General features: G+C 36.8%; 1 protein-coding gene across 6 annotated transcripts in view; it reads right to left on the bottom strand.

The window, feature by feature from the left end:
* DIAPH3 (diaphanous related formin 3) overlaps positions 1-20,984 on the bottom strand; it is a 527,980-nt gene that overhangs the window by 171,288 nt on the left and 335,708 nt on the right. The gene's annotated exons all lie outside the window — the stretch shown is intronic.

The following is a 20,984-nucleotide window of genomic DNA, read 5'->3' as shown; positions in this document are numbered from 1 at the left end:
CTTTTTTTTTAACCCAAGATACAGGGCAAGTCCTTCATTAGAAATCAAATAATAAAGTTCGGTATCACTGATCAAAACAATTAAAAGGAAAATTGCAAGGGCAAAAAGGAGAAACAAAAAGAATAGAATAGTATTAACTCATCCATGCAAAGAACATTTACTGAGAGGCTGAGTTGTAAATGCACACACGCGAGCATGCTCGGTTGCTTAGTCGTGTCCAACTCTTTCCGACCCCCTGGACGGTAGCCCTCCAGGCTCCTCTGTCCATGGGATTCTCCAGGCAAGAATCCTGGAGTGGGTTGCCCAGCCCTCCTCCAGGGGATCTTCCCGACCCAGGGATCGAATCTGAGTCCCCTGCGTCTGCAGCACTGCACACAGATTCTTGACCACTGTGTTACCTGGGAAGCCCGAACAGTAAGTGGTACTGCGTTAAAGACTTGGGATACATATTAATAGATCTAAAACAAGTTTACATTCTGTGTGATAGGTTGGGTTGGGAGGCAAAGACAGATTATAAACAATTAAAATCTTTAACAAGTACAGTACTACAAAAAAAGGAGGGACGTGATAGAATTCCTGGAGAGTTATTTTATCTTAGTTGGTCAGACAAGGCTTCCCTCTTGGACTTAATTCAAGCTCAAAGTCAAGGAGCTACCTAGGTAATGATCTAGGGAGAGCCAAATGCAAAGGCTTTTGGTGGGCTGGAGAGAGAAGTGGCCAGTATGGTGGTGTTAAATGAGATCAGGAGGTATGCAGGGACCCGATTGTTTAGGATATTCGAGAAGAAGATGAGGAGCTACAGTCTCCTTCAAGGGAACTAAGAAACAACAAAAGATTTTGAAGTAAGAGTAAAACTAAGTAAGATACAGCCCTAATGAAGCATTTTTGTTCCAAACTACCTTTTCAAAGATATGAACAGTCTTAGAATATAGAGGCAGTGTTTCCCTCTTAAACAAATGGATTTGTTTCCTGTCCAGAATGATAAACTGGGGCAACGGTCAAATAGTCTTAATTTTGAAAGAAGATTGGGTTTTCTAAATTCAGGATTTCCCTCCAATAATACAAAGCACTGTGAGTGGAGGTATTAAACCCAGCCCTTTTCACATTGCCTTGTGGGAATTCTGAGCTCAGAAATCCACAAACCTGTTTACTTTGGCTACTATTTTTGCTATAATAAACTATTCTTTGTTTCTGACCCCACGGTCTTTTGCCTTCTACCAACATTCATGAAATTATAGAAATCATGAAACTTTGGTAAATTCTCAGAAACTTCACAGTTCATGATATATATTAACATTAACTACTATTGGTAAGCCATGAAAGTCCAGCTCCAAAAATACATATTTCAATATGCAAATTCCTTGTTTCCTCAAAATGGAATCTGCATCCTCTATTCTGGCTCAGAATAACTCTGTTCTTGTTCACTACAATGAAAGGACGAAGAGGCAGAAGCAATACCTGAAGGCTACTTACAGTTTATGTTTTCTCTGCTATGTGCCTTCATATTGATGTAGCATATGCTGAGAACCAGATATAGGATGACAGCTGCTGTAAAAATCAACATAGACTAGGAAAGGAGAAGGCAACCCAAAAGTAGGAAATAAGTGTGCTCTTAAAGGCAAGTGTGTATGTCTGTGTGTGTGTGTGCATGTGCACCCACATAAGTATACAGAAGATGGGAAAGGAAAACTGAATAGTGGTAGAGAAAAGGACAGGCAAATACACGGGCATCAAAGCTTTTTCTTGTTTGAAGGAGATGAGTAAGAGGAACAGGTAGTAGGTAAAAATATCATGTAGCTTTTTTTTTTTTTTTGAAACTTATTTAAGTATACAATTTCCAGATGTGAATTTTCTACTTTAATGACTGGATGCAGTTCAATGAGAACATCAAATAGGTAACCTATTACTAGATATAATTGCCACACCTTTTTAGTACTCCTTTGGGTAATAAAAATTCAAAATTACTTCTCAGGATCTATAGAAATAATGTTTACCTTGAGAAATAAGATCTGAAGGAGTTCTTAAAGCTATATTGGTCTATGGAAAATGCACTATCGATTTCCATTTAAAATACTATCTCCTTTAAAAGTATCTTATTCTGACATTAGAAGAATTTTAGCTGGAAAAATACCAACAGACAGCACAGAAATAGGTATTTAGTCTGAAAATACTATCTTAGTTCAAGTGGTAATTTGGGGGGTTTTTTAATGCTAAATTTAGAGAAGTAAAAGTAGCCTAAAACAGAAAGATTGGTTCTAAAACCACATTATTCTAGATATAATTGCCTACTCGTTTCTTCAATTCCCAAATTTGAAGCCAGAAAGGAAGTTGAGGGTGAGTCATATACGAAGGTAAGAGCTTCTCAGGTGGTACAGTGGTAAAGAGTCCTCCTGCCAATGCAGGAGACGCAAGAAAGGTGGGTTTGATCCCTGGATCAGGAAGATCCCTGGAGTAGGAAATGTTAGCCCACTCCAGTGTCCTTAACTGAAAAACCCCATGGACAGAGGAGCCTGGCAGGCTGCAGTCAATGGGGTCACAGAGTCGGACGTGACTGACTGAGCACACACATGCACACACATGAAGATAATTAGCTATTCATTTCTTTAAATTGCCCTACGCTTTACCTGGTTTACTATATAGTCAGTTGGCAAATAAAGTGCGCTGCCCCCAACTTTCATCTATGTAATACCAAAAGAAATCCTGCATGCCTGCAGAACTTGCAGATACAACCTGGTGCGTGCTTTTGGCTGAAAGGTCTGTGGGCTTACCAGTCTAGGGCAACAAACAACAGAGGGCTGTGAGCCTTCAGACACATCTGGACTATTCATGTCAAAGGCGTAGCCGATAATCGACCTCCGTTCCTAAGGCTCACGTGCTTTTAACAACAATAAAAGACTCTAGAGTACCTATAAAAACACAGCAATAAAAATATACAGGGATACTAAGGGATGTATGTATATACACATGTGTGTCAACAAACAGATCCCCTGGAGGAGGGCGTGGCAACCCACTCTGCTATTTTCGCCTGGAGAGTCCCATGGACAAAGGAGCCTGGCGGGCTACAGTCCGTGGGGTCACAAAGAGCTGGACACGACTAAGAGACTACACACGCACACATGCATGTACACACATGTATGGGTGCATGTATGTGTATTCTGGAAGAAAATGAAATACACCAGATCACAACTGTTTTCCTATAAGTTATGCTCTCTTTATAACTAAATGCAATAACAAGAACTTTGCCACAAGTAGTTTAAACATACATTACAGCATTATACAACATATATTCCCTCAGAGAAACCAAAATAACCCAAAGCCAGTAAAATTAAACAGATGTGCGTATGTGTAGGAACGTAAAATTTAGAAGTCGGGCACTGTAATCCTCTATAAGATGTGCCTATATATCATTTTTTTGTTTGTTTTTTGATATTTGCCTTATCCTTTATTGTAAACTACTATGATTTGTTTTCTTCACTCAACATTATATTTCTAAGATTCATCCATATGTTTATGTATAAATTGTGCTTCCCTGTCACTGTTTTTAAAATTAAATTGGGTATTATTGTTTACTCTCCTATCAGTGGGATTTGGGTTGTTTCCAATTTTGAGCTATGATGAATCATGCAGTTACAAACATTCTTGTACATTTCCCTGTGTATATATGTAACAGCTTTATTTATTTTTTTTTTTTTTTGTAAATGGCAGGTCTCATTGGTTCTTAGATTTGTTTAGAAACTGCTGACACATACTCTTTAAGTGAGAGCACACTCCTTCATTATAGAATGTAACATTTTAGAACATAAGGACTGAGGATAAGTATTGTTTGTCTCTGTTCTAAAAAAACATAAAGATAAGAGTTTTAGGTTCCATTGTGGGTGAGGACAAAACAGTTTGAAATTCACTGCTTTCTAGGATAGGAGCACAACTGATGAACAAAAGAAGAGGTTCATCTTCAGTCTTTCTACTAAAGGAGGTCAAAATGCTTTCAAAGTGACTGAGCCAGTGTACACCCCCACCATCAATCTATAACCATAGCTAACACACTCACTAATACTATCAGTCTTTTACCTATACAGCAGGTATATAATACTATTACATCATGTTTTTAACCTGTACATCTATGGTTACTAATTCAAGCATTTTCTCACCCATTTACAAAACATTCGCATTTCCTATTCTAATGAAAAGCCTCTTCATATCTCTTATCCACTGTTTCATTACATTATCATTTTCTTAATGATTTGCAGGTTTTAAATATTCTGGATACTATATTTTTTAACTTTATGCTTTTTAAAGCATAAATATCCAGCATGTAATATACTGGATTTTATACTGAATTTTATATATCATTATACATTATTTATGTTGCCTTTTTGTAAACAGAAGTTCTCAAATTTATATAGTAGCCAAAAACCACTTTTGGTTTATAGCCACAAACCTCTTTATCAACCTTTATTGTTGATACCTTTAATACATTATTTAAGAAATCCTTCCGTACATGAAAGACAACATTCTTCCATGTTTTCTCCTGAAAGTGATGTTGTTCATATTTCAGCATCATATTTCAGCACCTATGTTATGGGATCAACATTTGTGAACACATTTATGAGTAAAATGAGGTATGATTCTAATTTAATTGTTTCACATGAAAAATGAGTTGACCCATAATGATTTCACAAATAGCCTATCCTTTCCATCACTGACTTACAAAGCCACTCATCTGGATTTTAAGTGTTGCTGTTTTGGAGCTGTTTCAGTCCACTTGATCACTGTATCCATGTCTGCACCAATACTATGCATGTGTGTGTGCAAAGTTGCTTCAGCATGTCCAACTCTTTCTGACCCTGAGGACTGTAGCCTGCCAGGCTCTCCTGAGCATGGGATTCTCCGGGCATAAATACTGGAGTGGGTTTCCACGCCCTCCTCCACAGGATCTTGCTGACACAGAATCAAACCCACGTCTCTTATGTCTCCTACAAAGGCAGGTGGGTTGTTTACCGGTAGTGCCACCCATTCTGTCTTAATTATTCTAGTGTACTAAGGTGAGCCCCCTTCACCTAATAGTGGAAATTTAACTCTTAGCTAATACAATACTCAAGAATGAAAATGGAAAAGCTAGAAAAGAAGAAGCTAATTGCTTCTTATGTTATCTATGAATAATTCAAAAAGGAACCTACAGGAAAATTATTAAAAATAAGAGACTTTATCAATGGAATCTATAGAATGAACTACATTTTATATACTAGTTACAAAATATTGGAAATTGTAATTTTTTAGAAAGACATCATTTATAATGGAATAATAAATGATTAACAAAGAGAAGATACAGATAACAAAAGATTTTTTTCTTCTTCTTTAGAAATGACTTCACTATTCTCAGGCTCTTGCACTGTCATCTACAGTTCAAAACAGACTTATTAAAGTTGTTGAAAATGCTTCTTACGATTCTGAACAGAACTACTGATTCTGTGCATTAACACAGAATTGATATCTTTATATTAGTACTTAATCTCTCCACTTACGAACATGATATGGCTCTCCATTCAGTGTTGCCTTTTAAGACTGTGAAGGTGAAAGTCACTCAGTCGTGTCTGACTCTTTGTGACCCCATGGACTATACAGCCCATGGAATTCTACAGGCCAGAATACTGGAGTGGGTAGCCTTTCCCTTCTTCAGGGGACCTTCCCAACCCAGGGATCGAACCCAGGTCTCCCACATTGCAGGTGGATTCTTTACCAGCTGAGCTACAAGGGAAGCCCAAGAATACTGGAGTGGGTAGCCGATCCCTTCCCCAACAGATCTTTCCGGTACAGCAATCAAACCGTGGTCTCCTTCATTGCAGGCGGATTCCTTACCAACTGAGCTACTGTGTTTTTAAAGTCTACTGAAAAAAACTTAGAATTTACACCATTCAGGTCTTGGGCATCTTTTGTTATCTGTGTCTTCTCTTTGTTGCCATTATTATTCCATTATAAGTGATGTTTTTCTAAAAAAATATGATTTCTAATATTTTGTAACTAATGTATAAAATGTAGTTCATTCTATATATTTCATTGATAAACTGTTTTTTAACAATTTTCCTGTAGTTCCTTTTTGAATTATTCATAGATGACATAAGAAGTAATTAGCTTCTTCTTTTTCAGTTTTTATATTTTTCATTCTTGAATACTGTACTGTATTAGCTAAGAGTTACATTTCCATTATTAGGTGAAGAGGGTCCTTTATTTCACATTGAGGGATAGAGGTTTCAACTAGTTTATTTTCTTTGTTTTAAAAAGTGAAAAAGAGTTGGATTTTATCAAGTGTTTTCTCAATGTATTGAAACTATTAATGTAGTGATGTGAATATTTTAACACAACACACACTTCCATTTCTGAGATAAACTCAACTTGGATATGGAGAATTCATCCTTTTGAACATTTGGTCATAATTTTTTTTACACTCTATTAGTTTAGAATAATCATTTAAAAATTGAGAAGCCTTACTATAAAATTTTCTAGGACAAGTATTTAATTTTTTGGCAGATTTGAAGTCATTAAATTATTTATAGACCTATTCAAGGCTTCTATTTCCTTTAAAGTCAGTTTCAAACAAAATCTTCTCCTTATGAACTTATCTATCTCATCAGTCTTTCCAATTCTGGCCTGCAAATTTCTTATACTATGCTTTCTCTTTTTAGTATCTTTTATATTTAGAGTTATATTCCTTCTTATATTCTCAATACTCTTTTTTTTTCTTTAATCAATCTCTTCAGAAGTTTAACTTCTTTCCAAAATAACCACATTTTGGTTTTTAAAAATTCTCTAAAGTCATCTTTCTCCCTTCATTTCCTTCTGTTTTTTTTCTGGACTGTATAATTGTTTATAAATTTCTCAAGTCAGATGCTTAGTTTATTAACTTTGCCTTTCTGATATTTTATTTTTTTAATTTACTTATTTTTTAATTGCAGGATAATTTCTTCACATAATAATGTTGTTTTCTGTCAAACCTCAACAAGAATCAGCCACAGGTATACACATATTCCCTTCCTTTTGAACCTCCCTCTTCATACCACCCTTCTAGGTTGATACGGAGCCCCTGTTTGAGTTTCCTGAGACACACAATAAATTCCCATTGGCTATCTATTTTACATATGGTAATGTAAGCTTCCATGTTACTCTCTCCATTTAATACAAAGACTAGGATATAAATTTCTTTATACCACTATTTCTGTGCCCCACAAATTCTGATTTATTTTAAATACTGTTCTGGTCTATTTTTTTCTATGATTTCTTCCTTGATACATAATGAGCTACTTCATATGGTTTTAGATTTTTTTTCTAAGTGATTTTAAAACATCACCCTTTTAAATTTTATTTCACATTTCATGTTATTGTGGTCAATGAATAAAGCTGAAATTTAGAAATTTATTAAAATTTATTTCAAATCTCTTGGAGAAGGAAATGGCAACCCACTTCAGTATTCTTGCTGGAGAATCCCATGGACAGAGGAGCCTGGTTGGCTGTAGTCCATAGGGTCAGAGAGAGTGAGACCGAACTAAAACGACTCAGCATGCACACATTTCAGATCTCTAGTATATGTCATCTGTAAGTCTATGGGGTCGCACAGAGTCAGACACGACTGAAGTGACCCAGCAGCAGCAGCATCTGTAAGTTAGAGAACTTTGTTGTTGTCCAAAACAATGTTGTATCTGTGAAGTTATTCCTATAGTCTTATCATATTTTACATGTCTGCCTTGGTACTATGTTATAATGCCCATGCAAGTTTTTGAACTGTATCATTCTGGTGAATTAAGCCTTTTATCGTCATGAAGTAGTATTCCCTTAAGTCTATTTTATGTTTTTCATATCTTACACTATTTCTTCTATTTGTCCTGCTTTATCTATGCTCCTTTTAGACATTTTGGAGTGTTTGTTTTACTTCATATATCTTTCTTGATCTATTCTTCCTCTTCCAGTTTGGAACTTACACTGTTTTTTTACTGGTTATACTTGTAATTTTATTACACAAATTAACAAAGTTTCAAGTTAATTGATATTTTGACCTCCCTTCTTCCTCTTTGAACAATACAGAGAATATAAATACCTGAACTCCAAAAAATATCTCTTTCAATTTACTAAACAATTTGTCCAGTAGTTAAGCTCTATCCCATTCTCTGCAAAAGGAACTACACATTGTTTCACTGTATACTTTATTGCTATACATTTAGTTTCATGGTAGGTATGCCCTCTTGTCTCTCAATTTTCTCCTTAAAAAGTAAACTGTGCTTCTAGAAATGTATCCTTCAGAGCAGGGGTGAGCAAACTACAATTCTTGGATCAGTTACATATTTTTATGAATACAGGCTTACTGGAACATAGCCACATGCGTTCATTTATCTACTGCCCATGGCTGTTTTTGCAAGCTATAGCAGAGCTGTGGAGTTGCAACAGAGACTCTATGACCTGCGTGTATTTACCATCTGATCATCAGAAACTCTACCAATCTCTGCTCTAGAAGGTCTTTTAACAAAGGGATATTTGCAGGAAACGCCTTTATTATTAGCTAACCTGTAATTAGTTTAATTTTTTCCTTGTTCTATAAACAGCTTATGTGGAATATCCCATTTTAAAAGAACTTTTTCTCAACACTTGAGAATATCTGTGTCTATTCATTCCCATTTTTGCTAACAGAAAGTTATCTGCATTTAATTGTTGAGGCACAACGATCATGTCTTTTCTTTCTGTCTGCATTGAAGATCTTGTCTTTCAGTGTTCTAAACTTTCACTACAATATTTTCTTCAAGTGAATTTCGTTTTATTCGTCTGGCTTGGTATAGATTGTGCTTCCTATTGTGCAGATACTTGATCTTGAAAACTTACAGCCATCATTTTGAATGTTGCCTTTCATTCATTCCTTTGAGTCTATCTATTGGAGATGTTTCACTGTACAGGGTGAAAGCCTTCAACACCCTGTCTTCCACGTTTCTTAACTGTCTCATATACTGCTAATCTTAGTCTCTCTCTGGATTGCATTCTGGATAATTTCCTTAGAGCTAGTGTCTAATTCAGCATTTCTTTCTTCAGCAGAGTATAGTTTGCTGTTTTGTTGGCATTGTTCAGTCACTCAGTTGTATCGGACTCTTTGCGACCCCATGGACTGAAGCCTACCAGGCTTCTCTGTCCTTCACTATTTCTTGGACATTGCTCAAACTCATGTCCGTTGAGTCAGTGATGCCATCCAACCATCTCATCCTCTGTCAACTCTTTCTCCTCTTGCCCTCAGTCTTTCCCGGCATCAGGGTCTTTTCCAGTGAGTCAGCTCTCGGCATCAGGTGGCCAAACTACTGGAGCTTCAGCTTCAGCATCAGTACTTCCAATGAATTTTCAGGGTTAATCACTAATGAATATTCAGGTTGACTTCCAATGAATATTCAGGTGGACAGTGACTGTAGTCATCGTCCACAGTGATTTTGGAGCCCAAGAAAAGAACGTTTGCTACAGTTTTCATTGTTTCCCCATCTATTTGCCGTGAAGTAATGGGACGGGATGCCATGATCTTAAGTTTTGTGAATGTTGGGTTTTAAGCCAGCTTTTGCACTCTCCTATTTCACCTTCATCAAGAGGCTCTTCAGTTCCTCTTTGCTTTCTGCCATTAGGGTGGTGTCATCTGCATATCTGAGGTTATTGATATTTCTCTGAGCAATCTTGATTCCAGACTGCGCTTCATCCAGCCCGGCATTTCTCATGATGTACTCTGCATACAAGTTAAATAAGCAGGGTGACAACATACAGCCTTGACGTACTCCTTTCCCAGTGTGGAACACCATGTCTGGTTCTAACTGTTGTTTCAGAGTTCTCAGGAGGCAGCCAAGGTGGTCTGGTATGCCCATCTCTTTAAGAATTTTCCACAGTTTGTGGTGATCCACACAGTCAAAGGCTTTAGCATAGTCAATGAAACAGAAGTAGATGTATCTCTGGAACTCTCTTGCTTTTTCTATGATCCACACGATGTTTGCAATTTGATCTTTGGTTCCTCTGCCTTTTCTAAATCCAGCTTGTACATGTGGAACTTCTCAGTTCATGTACTGTTGAAGCCTGGGTTGAAGGATTTTGAGCATAAACATGATAGTATGTGAAATGTGTTTGCTGGTTAATGCATGTTTAATTTCAACCATCATACTTCTTTTTCTTAAACTCTCTTTGGTAATCTTCAGTTTCTCTCTTTAATTTCATCCACTACTTCCTTAAACCTCTCACAAATTGTAGCTCAATATGTAGAGTCCCAGGGTTCTTTCAGGACCATTTCGCCACACAACCCCTTGTTTCTTTGTGTGTTCGTTGACTGTGATTAAGTGCTCTTATTTGATTTAACTTAATTTGTGAGAATCTTGAGGATCTAAATCGTAACTGCCTCCAGCACAGAACTTTTAATTTGCTTCTATAAATAACCAGGTATCATGTGTAACCTGTATAAGTTTAATTTCTTTTTGTCCTGGTCTTTGTGTATAGTTCTTATCTGGTGTACTTACCCTGCATTTAGCCTGGTCTTAATCTTGACTTTCCCCTTTGTGTATCTATGCTCAACGTGTAAGTTTCAGCACTTCTCTTTTCTCCTTAATTCTTTTTACTCTCAGAGATTTCCCTTACTTTCACATGATACACCCATGGTTTAGAGTGCTTTGTTGAACTGTGGTGAGATGAACCTTTAAGAATCCCTATTACCATATTGTGAAAAGCAAAGTCCTTAAAAATGAATTCTTACAGAAGGCTGACCAACATATAGATCTTGACTTCTTAAATACTTTAATGTGGCAGTTCTGACACACTCCTCTGGGTACCTTATTCATTATGTTTTAGAATCTAAAAGTAAACAACTTAACACTGCATACCCATATAAAATGAGTCCTAGGCAGGCACCCAAAAACGTTTGTTGAATGGAAACAATGTCTTTAAAAATACAATAAGTGTGACATTTCACTGCTTTCAGAAATTATTTTTAAAAATCTGAGCTTATTACTGTATACTATAGACAGCATACTGGCTAGAAGGAAGAAATCTTAAGTCATACTGTTTTTGTTTGAAACTCCACCTGGCACTAAATAGCTGCATGACTTGGATCTCAGTTTCCTCTTCAGTAAAACAGGCAAAATAATATTTACTTTATGGGGATGTTGTAAGAATTACATAAATTAATACATGAAATGGCTCACAGAAGTGCCTGACACACAGTAGCCCTTATATAAATGTTAGTGTCTATTCCTATTACTAGTAATATTATATTATTACAAACTTATAGAATTATATTCATTATTACTATATCATTAACCAAATACCTCAAATACACAATTACTTATCCAGCAACAAATCAAGGAAGAGCCACTTTCCAGCTTATATCGTTTATACGTTTCTATCAAGAAAATGGGCTAATGCCAGTTTTCACAGATCTTATGAGAATTATAAATTCCTTCCATCCAGAGATGTTGGAATACAATTGGACATGGAGTTGACAGGAAGTACCATTAAAGCATGCATACAACACAGTTGGATTACTTGGCAGGGAAAATAAAGAGGTGAAATAAACATGGAAGTTAGATGTATTCCTGACCTCAAGTCTAGCTATTTGCCACTAAAGATTTAATTCTTATATATATGAATTTCACTTACACATATATTTTATGGGCATACTGTAATAATTAAATGAATTAATACATGTAAGTGGCTTACAGAAGTGCCCAGCACACACACACAGACACTCACATTGCTTTTAATACTCTAATATACTTTATGAGATTTTTTTTTCCCTTGGAAGTGTTTAGCTTTCTGTGCTTTCCCAAAAAATTCCTCACTTGAAATTTGGTATTTTCGATAAATTAACTTAAAACATTGCCTGATGATACATTAATAATTGCTTTATTTTTCCCCAAAAGTAAAATTTTTAAAATTTACTTTTAGGTGGAGAGTAATTGCTTTACAATATTGTGTTGGTTTCTACCTTGTATCAACATAATCAGCCACAGGTACACACACGTGCCCTCCGTTTTGAACCTCCCTCGCACCTCTCACTTCAGTCCACCCCTCTAGGTTGTCACAGAGCTCCGGTTTGAGTTTCCTGTGTAAATTTTAAAAAATCAATGTGCCTATCACCCTGTCCCAGAAAAGTCTAAGAAATAGTGTATATTCCAAATAGGCCTTTACTTGACAAACATATGTCTTACTTATAAGGTAAAATTGTACTAAAATATAAAATTTGAGTACACAAGTAGACTTGCACAGAGCCTGACTTTCTGATTTTACTTCTCTGTTTGATTGCTGCCTATTTAAATAGTTTAATCTGCCCACCTCAACAATGTTCAACACAAGATAATTTCTTGTATATTTTTATAACAGAAAATTCATGGCAATTTTACTAAATAAAAAAAAGTGGTAAATATCTTCTTGTTCAGAGTTATATTCTTTTTAGCATTAATGGATATTTAAGCTAAGTAAGCCAGGGATTTCTTAGTACAGTTTTTACTTAACTCAAAAATCTTTTCTTCTTGCCTAAGTGTTCAATTTTGTCTCAAGTCCCTAAAATAAGATAAGACAAACTGAATTTAAATCTGCATGCTTTTCAGAGAGATGGGCATTAGGACTATGAAGACACAGGCTAATTTTCCCAAAGTAAAGAATCATAGAAGAGTTCAGCACATTCCCACTAAATGCTTGTTATGACTTTACTTAACCTTAAGAGGAGGCAATGCTCAGCTATACGGCATGACTGCTTCCTAGAAATTCTTCACGACTACCTTAAAAATGCATTCCTGTACTCCTACTTATATGGAACATGAAAGAAAAAAATTAGATAATTAATACCAGTTAAAAAAGCCTCTGAGGATATAAAAGGTATGTGATCTTGGAATTAGCTTTCCATCAAAATTATTTTTTAACTAAATAGATTATAACTACTTCATGAAAAACAAGTTTATTCTTAGAAACCTCTATTTGCAATAATTACAAGGTAGATAGATGCTTTAGAAAGGCATCTAGAATGACAGTAAAAATTAATCAAGTTATGTCCTCTGGTATTACCAAATCCAATTTAAAAATGCTATCAACGAGAACTGGGAAGCATGATATCCTGGCACCAAAATTTCATCATCTTAACATTCACGGCAAGGTGTTATTAGTTGAACTCTCCATGACCTGTGAAACTTATGAAAACAAAAAACTATCCTTTGAGAATGTCCCAAAGGATGCAAAGGTGCTTATGATTAAACAGTTTTAGCTTCAAGTTGCTCTTTATTGTAAAGTCAGTCTCAAATGAAACACCAAATTACATATTAACTCATTAGGGACTTAATGTTACTGGCCTTTCAAATTCATGCTATGAGTTTGTTTGCAATTCCTTCAAGCACTTTCTAAAATTTTCAAATAAATGAGAATTTTCAAACAATTCAACAACGTATTTAATAAATAAATAAAGTATGAAATATTCATAATTAAGATTCTCCCAAAGTAGAACTTGTTTGTCCATTAAACATGTTTTCTTTCCTTGTATTTGGAAGTGATATACTATAAGTATATTCTTTTCATATCACAGTTATACGGCTAAATAAAGGCACGACTAAACACAAGACAGCAACCATGAGGAAGAGTGCTTAGAGACAGGCCTGTTGACAGGACAATCTTTTTTTTTCCCCCAAACTATTGCTAATCAGTTCTTCAAGGAAATCATCCAGTCAGAACCCAGCAACTTTCATGTAAATCTGGTAATGTTTAAACAACATAAAAAGTAGCCTTACGTCAAGTGCTTTTTTCCTTCCTTCTCTCTCTTTGCTCAGAACATGGAAGACCAGTATATTTAATGTACAAAGAATATGCCATTTTATTCACTTTCATTTGTGGTATACTAGTTATGTGAAGGAAATGGCAACCCATTCCAATATTCTTGCCTGGAGAATCCCAGGGACAGGGGAGCCTGGTGGACTGTCGTCTATGGGGTCACACAGGGTCGGACACGACTGAAGCGACTTAGCAGCAGCAGCAGTTATGTGATATCTTTTCAATTACATGAGTTAATATACTTATTATGATGTATTAGCTATTTAGTTGAGTTCTTTTTTCTCCATTATCAATTGTCATTCTATTTACTGTATTAAAATAATCTAGTCTTTCTAGATAAAGAAGATGCAGTACATATACAAAAAGGACTATTACTAAGCCCTTAAAAAGAATGAAATAATGCCACTTGCAGAAACATGGATGGACCTAGACAGTGGCACAAAGTAAGTGAGACGGAGAAGGAGAAATGTCATATGACATCCCTTATATGTGGAATCAGAAATGATATAAATGAACTTACTTACAAAAGAGACACACAGACGTAGAGAAGGAACTTATGGCTGTCAGGGGAGAGGGAGAGTTAAGAGGTCTGGGAGGATCACGGGCACAGTGCTACATTCGTGACGGGTAAACAACAAGCACCTCCTGTCTAGCACACGGAGCTCTGTTCAGTGTTACTGCCAGCCGGGATGGGGGGGCTGGTGGGAGAATGGACTCATGTCTAGGTATGGCTGAGTTCCTCTGCTCTTACTTGAAACTACGACCACGCTGTTAATCGGCTATACTCCAATACAAAATATTAGGCTGGTGCAAAAGCAATCAGTTTTGCATTGTTGTACTTTGCTATTTGATATTAGAATATACTCTGAAATAAATGTGCTTACATTATATAAAAAAATTCTCTAGTCTTTACTTTGTAAGATATTTCAGTAAACAAAATATTTAAAATGTAAGAGATACATTAATACAAATCACCAGTAATTTATTCATACAGAATCTGTCAGTCAAATGTATTTATTACCCCGCTAAGCAATGCACAATAAAAAAAATCTTTTAGGTAAAGAGAAAAATTAATCCAATTAATCTAGGTGTAATCGAGAAAAAAGATTAGAAGAACCTATCAGTATTCATTTTCAAGTTGCAAACCCAAATATTTAGCACCTGGAATTGATCTAATTCTTTAAATAAACAGATACTAAAGGATAAGAATAAAAGAAGATCCAACAGAATATTTACTTTGTTCTAGGTTTGGAGCTTTATACTTCTAAGTATGATCTCGGAATAACAACAGTTCCAGTGAAGGTAATTTTCAAATTGTATCCCCACCAAAATCAGGATAGAAGACACTTCCTATTAGAAATACATAAGCTGGCTCAACAACCAATCTCAGGAACTTAACATGATTTTCTTCTCTCTGATAAACTACAATAAGCTCATCTTCAAGATTTCAGGAACACATAGAAAATGCTTAGTGCCCTTGGAGTTCCTGCTGGTCACCTACTTGGTCTATACAGTAATCGTCAGAAATGATACTTCAGTTCAGTTCAGTTCAGTCACTTAGTCATGTCTGACTCTTTGCGACCCCATGAACCGCAGCACACCAGGCCTCCCTGTCCATCACCAACTCCCAGAGTCCACCCAAACCCATGAAATGATACTTAGAGATGACAAAAATCAATTTGGGGTAATTTAAATGATTTGGCAAAATAAGATTTGTTCTAGCTGTCCTATATCCTAAAATTTTACACTAAAAATATCCTCTCATTGGATGATTTCATTTTTGTTTAGCAAATCACTACTTTAGTCTTAGTATTCACTGGAAAGATAAGTTGTATTTAATCGACAAAAGCAGCAAGACAAACTGAGTTACAACTGATTTTATATTTGCTTACTACACATTATCTTTCAATCACACGAAACAAAATTCAACCTAAAGTCTGCAAACATAAAAGATAAATCTTTAACTAGATGAAACATAACTTTTACAAAATTGTAGACATAATTTAAAGACAGAACTATTGATTGAAAATAGGTAGCTATTTATTTCAAAGTATTATATAAGGAAGCATAAAATAAAAGAGATAAAGTACTTAAACTATCGATCTTACTATAATGAAACGGAAAAGTTGAAAATTACTTGTATTCTCTGTAGAGAACTGACTTATTTTGACGGTAAATGAACATTACGTCATCTGATCTTCAAACTGTAAAAGCCCTAAGAAACACAAGCTGTTATTAACAGGGAGCTGGTGGGGCTCAGTAAGTTAACTAACCTGCCAAAGTCACATCACCCAAGTCACTCGAAAGACAGAGCCTGCATTCCCAGCCAGGACTGTCTCCCTGCTGTCTCCCCAGTAGTGACGAGGAGAGCAAAACATCACTATCAAAAACAAACAAAAGCTGAGGCTCATCACAGGGAGAATTCAGCAATCACTTAAAACATGAAGAAACCAAAAGGAATTCTTTTTCTTTGATTGTAATCACACATAATTCATATGGGAGTATATCTGTGGGAAACAAAAATTAGGGAGAAACAAACTGGACTTTATGGACTAGAAAATAATAATTGGAATGTTTAGCACATATATCGAAACCCAGTGCACACACACACAAGAAAACGACAATGCTCCTCCAACTTTTGTGTATCCAACAGTAATCCCTTTTAAAAGGCAGGGGTTGCTTTCTGCTGACCTCAAAACCCTAACCCTAAACTGAGGGGTCCAGATATATACAGTCTTGGAACTTATTTATAAAGCAGGATATCTAATGATTTTTCCCAGTACATCAACATCCCAACAGAGAAGGTGCATGTGACCAGGATAAAAGCTATCTGAACCAAAAGGCTGACTTCTTTAAGTGTAATCACACCAGTTCTATACATGAATATATAATATGGTAAACTTAAAAGGTCTACATAGCTCAGTTGAGTTCAGTCACTCAGTCATGTCCAACTCTTGCGACCCCATGGACTGCAGCACTCCAGGCCTCCCTGTCCATCACCAACTCCCAGAGCTTACTAAAACTCATGTCCAGCATATCGGTAATGCTATCCAACCATCTCATCCTCTGTCGTCCCCTTCTCCTCCTGCCTTCAATCTTTCCCAGCATCAGGGTCTTTTCCAATGAGTCAGCTTTTTGCATCAGGTGGCCAAAGTACTGGAGACTCAACTTCAGCATCAGTCCTTCGAATGAATATTCAGGACTGATTTCCTTTAGGATGCATTGGTTGGATCTCCTTGCAGTCCAAAGCATCTAAAGAGTCTTCTTCAACACCAGAGTTCAAAACCATCAATTCTTCAGCACTCAGCTTTCTTTATGGTCCAATTCGCACATCCATACATGACCACTGGAAAAACCATAGCTTTGACTAGACAGACCTTTGTTGGCAAAGTAATGTCTCTGCTTTTAAACAGACTGCCTAGGTTTGTCACAGCTTTTCTTCCAAGGAGAAAGTGTCCTTTAATTTAATGGTTGCAGTCACCATCTGCAGTGATTTTGGAGCCCAAAAAAATAAAGTCTGTCACTGTTTCCATTGTTTCCCCAGCTCCTGGCCAAAAAGCGATGGGACGGGATGCCATGATCTTAGTTTTTTGAACGCTGAGCTTTAAGCCAGCTTTTTACTCTCCTCTTTCACTTTCATCAAGAGGCTTTTCAGTTCCTCTTCACTTTCTGCCATAAGGCTGGTGTCGTCTGCGTATCTCAGGTTATTGATATTTCTCCTGGCAATCTAGATTCCAGCTTGTGCTTCCTCCAGTCTGGCATTTCGCAGAATGTACTCTGCATATAAGTTAAGTAAGCAAGGCAACAACATACATTCTTGACGTACTCCTTTTCCAATTTGGAAGCAGTCTGTTGTTCCGCGTCTGGTTCTAACTGTTGCTTCTTGACCTGCATGCAGATTTCTCAGGAGGCAGGTAAGGTGGTCTAGTATTCCCACCACTTGAAGAATTTTCCACAGCTTGTTTTGATCCACACAAAGGCTTTAGCATAGTCAATAAAGAAGTTAGTAGATGTTTCCCTGGAATTCTCTTGCTTTTTCTGTGATCCAACCCATGTTGGCAATTTGATCTCTGCTTCCTCTGCCTTTTCTAAATCCAGCTTGAACATCTGAAAGTTCTCGGTTCACGTACTGTTGAAGCCTAGCTTAGAAAATTTTCAGCATTACTTTGCTAATATGTGAGATGAGTGCAATTGTGAGGTAGTTTGAGCATTCTTTGGCATTGCCTTTCTTTGAGATTGGGATGAAAACTGTCCTGTTCCAGTGCAGCCACTGCTGAGTTTTCCAAATTTGCTGGCATATTGAGTGCAGCACTTCCATGGCATCATCTTTTAGGATTTGAAATAGCTCAGCTGGAATTCCATCACCTCCATTAGCTTTGTTTGTAGTGATGCTTCCTAAGGCCCACTTGACTTCACACTCAGGATGTCTGGCTCTAGCTGAGTGGTCAAACCATCATGGTTATCTGGGTCATGAAGACCTTTTTTGTATAGTTCTTCTGTGTATTCTTGCCACCTCTTACTATCTTTTGCTTCTGTTAGGTCCATACCATTTCTGTCCTTTATTGTGCCCATCTTTGCATGAAATGTTCCCTTGATATCTCTAATTTTCTTGAAGAGATCTCCAGACTTTCCCATTCCATTGTTGTCCTCTAATACTTTGCATTGATCACTGAGGAAGGCTTTCATATCTCTACTTTGCTATTCTTTGGAACTCTGCATTCAAATAGGAATATCTTTCCTTTTCCCCTTTGCCTTCAGCTCCTCTTCTTTTCTCAGCTATTTGTTAGGCCTCCTCAGACAACCATTTTGCCTTTTTGCATTTCTTTATTCTCGGGGATGGTTTTAATCATCGCCTCCTGTACAATGTCACAAACCACCATCCATAGTTCTTCAGGCACTCTGTCTATCAGACCTCCTGCCTTGAATCTATTTGTCACTTCCATAAGGGAATTGATTTGGTCATATCTGAATGGAATAGTGGTTTTCCCTGCTTTCTTCAATTTAAGTCTGAATTTTGCAATAAGGAGTTCATGATCTGAGCCACAGTCAGCTCCTGTTCTTGTTTTTGCTGACTGTATAGAGCTTCTCCATCTTCTGCTGAAAAAATGTAATCAATCTGAATTCAGTATTGACCATCTGATGATGTCCACATGTAGAGTCATCTCTTGTGTTGTTGGAGGAGTGTGTTTGCTATGACCAGTGTGTTGTCTTGGCAAATCTCTGTTAATACTTCATTTTGTACTCAAAGGCCAAAATTGCCTGTTACTCCAGGTATCTCTTGACTTTTGCATTCCAGTCCCCTGTGATGAAAAGGACATCTTCTTTGGTGTTAGTTCTAGGAGGTCATCATAGAACCGTTCGACTTCAGCTTCTTTGGCATTAGTGGTTGTTGCATAAACTTGGATTACTGTTTATTGAATGGTTTGCCTTGTATATAAACAGAGATCATTCTGTCGTTTTTGAGATTGCACCCATGTACTGTATTTCAGACTCTTTTGTTCACTATGAGGGCTACTCCATTTCTTCTAAGGGATTCTTGCCTGCAATAGTTGATGTAATGGTCACCTGAATTCTATTCACCATTCTGGTCCATTATAGTTCTCTGATTTCCAAAACGTCTATGTTCACTCTTGCCATCTCCTGTTTGCCCACTTCCAATTTGCCTTGATTCATGGACCTAACACTCCAGGTTCCTGAGCAATATTGTTTTACAGCATCAGACCTTGCTTCCATCACCAGTCATATCCACACCTGGGCGTTGTTTTTGGTTTGGCTCCATCTCTTCATCCTTTCTGTATCTATTTCTCCATTTTTCTCCAGTAGCATATTAAGCACCTACCGACCTGGGGAGTTCATCTTTCAGTGTTCTATTTTTTTGCCTTTTCATACTGTTCATGGGGTTCTCAAGGCAAGAATGCTGAAGTGGTTTGCATTCCCTTCTCCAATGGACCACGTTTTGTCAGAACTCTCCACCATGACCTGTCCATCTTGGGTGGCCCTACAAGGCATGGCTTTAGTTTCATTGAGTTAGACAAGGCTGTGGTCCATGTGATCAGTTTGGTTAGTTTTCTGTAAGTGTGGTTTTCTTTCTGTCTGTTGTCTGATGGACAAGGATAAGAGGCTTGTTGAAGTTTCCTGATGGAAGAGAATGTTTGTTGGAGAATATCTATGTAGTTAGGTATGTCTAATTAAAACAGAAAAATGATATATTCTTCAAAATAAAATTTATTAGAAACTTTGTTTTTAAACATGTTATTTTTAAGAAGACAAATAACAAAGGAATTCTAAGAAGTAAAAGCACTTAGAAGTATCTCTCGAAGATGCAATGTTTAGCAATATAAATGAGGTGTAAGGTGAAATTTGTTCAAGGAGTTAAGAGTGTTGTTTCAGTGTGCTACTAACTCTGGTTAAAGAAAGAAAGTAGCAAAGGACCTTTCAATGATAAAGAACGTAAGCATTATCAGTATAAGAGGTGAGAGTGTTGGAGAGGAAACCATGTAATTTGAGCCTAACGATGTAAAAGCAGTTTGAACAAAATTCTGTAATGTGAAGATGAGTGGGAAGTGGGACCAGGACAAACATATTCTTCAAAGTCACAGTGACCAATGAGAGAAACTAACCTCTAACAACAAACACAAGCATGCTACAGCTGTTGGATAAAATAAAGGCGGACAAGAGGGCTCTTTTATGATCCAACAAAAATTCATCAGTTCATCCTGGAGAAGCATTTTATCCCTACTGAGAACAGGTCCATTGGTAATGGCATATAACAATGAGTTTAAAACCAGCCGAAAGTGGAAAGCAATAACTGTTATGGAACAGTACATGACTCAAGGCACAAATTTTGGAGAAGTCTAATGCCTGATGGGCCACCAATTTCCTTAGCCTACAGTGTGAGGTCAAACATTTCCAACTAGTGCCTCCAATTTGAACTTTATTCCCCACATGAGTCCTACAGGAAATAAAAATCCATTACAGAGAGGTACGGACTCTCTACACCTCCCCTTAGCCCTCACCTCACCACAAGGGTTTGCATTAATAGACCTCTAATTTTAAAAGTGAACATTATACATTGCTTGTTATTAGAGAAATGCAAATCAAAGTTACAATGTGGTATCACCTCACACTAGTCAGAATGGCCATCATTAAAAAAATCAATAAACGGTAAATGCGGGAAAGGA

This window comes from Cervus canadensis, chromosome 9 (genome assembly GCF_019320065.1).
Source record: "Cervus canadensis isolate Bull #8, Minnesota chromosome 9, ASM1932006v1, whole genome shotgun sequence".
Taxonomy (NCBI): domain Eukaryota; kingdom Metazoa; phylum Chordata; class Mammalia; order Artiodactyla; family Cervidae; genus Cervus; species Cervus canadensis.
This window is presented reverse-complemented; position numbering and strand designations above follow the sequence as displayed.